Raw genomic sequence first — 1,422 nt, forward strand, 5'->3', positions numbered from 1 at the left:
AAAAAAAAAAAAACAGCCATATTGGATTAGGGCCTATCCTAAAGGTCTCATTTTAATTTAATCACTCATTTACAGAATTAATCTCCAAATATAGTTAAATCCTGAGATATTGAGAGATAGAGATTTAGCAAATAAATTTTGGATGAAACAATTTAGTACATAAGAGTACCTAATATAGTGCTTTGTCATAGGAAGTATTCACCAAATAATTATTTGTGGAAAGAATGAATACAGGAGTGGATTATTCTACATATAACATAATTAAAGCTAATTACCATGCTCATTTGTTGCCTTTGATTACAGTCTGGTAAGTGTGCATCCCTCTATTAGAGAAAAGTCCAGAAAAGTCAAAAATAATTCACTTATTATTTGCCTTTCAGCAGAGTAGTGATTTAAAATTTTCATATGATCTTTCCACCTTTCTACCATCCCATCTTTATTTAGATGGAGATAATTGAAATGAGGTATGTCTTTGGCTGGTAAAATGCAAACACACACACACTTAAAAAAACAAAAGAAATACATTAATTTGAAATTTTATATGGTATTTGTCTAACAAATATATTCATTATAAATCCCTATTCAACAAAAATGTCTTGCATACTATCTAGGAGCAGTTGGATAGTTTTGATGTTCATTTAGCAAATTTTAATTGACCATCTACCATGAACCAGATAGTAGCTCAGGAATTGCACATAAAAAGTGAATGATTTACAATGCTTTATTTTATGACATAGTCTAGATGAGAAAGAGAGACAAGTAAAGAGGAAAATACATCTAAGTTTTTTTTTAAGTGCTGAGAAAATAGTAATTACAAGATATCATGGAAGCACATAAAGACTATCTGAGCCAATCTGGGACATTTCTGTTGTGACTTTTTTTGACTGCAAGTGATAGAAAACCCACTCTAAACTGGCTTTTTAAAAATGGACTTATTTCATTCAGAATCTAAAATGTCCAGGAGTACAATGCTTTGGAAAACAGTTGGATTGATTCAGGGCTCAAGGAGTGTCCTGAATTTCTGTTTCTTCATTTGGCTTAGTTCCTATCCATGCGGTAGTTTCTCCTCAGGCTTCAGGAAGGTGGCTTCTTGCAGCAGCAACCCTAACTACACTCTCAATTATAAGCCCCGGGGAAGAGAGGCTTTCTTTCACAGCAGCCATCACAAACACCAAATTATTCTTATTGAATTCGCTCACATCACACGTTGGCCTTTCAACTAATCACTATGGCAAGGATCATTTGATGAACTGACTCAGTACGCACTTAACTTAAGGGTAAGGGCTGAAAACGAAGAGATAGTCAAGTTCAGATTGAAAACTGTAAGAATGTTCATTCATCCATTCTGCAAGGCTGTATTGAGCACCAGTTATAACCAGGATCCATTCTAGGTGGAAGGGAGACCACAGGGACCAAAACAGA

Source organism: Suricata suricatta, chromosome 1 (assembly GCF_006229205.1).
Source record: "Suricata suricatta isolate VVHF042 chromosome 1, meerkat_22Aug2017_6uvM2_HiC, whole genome shotgun sequence".
NCBI lineage: Eukaryota > Metazoa > Chordata > Mammalia > Carnivora > Herpestidae > Suricata > Suricata suricatta.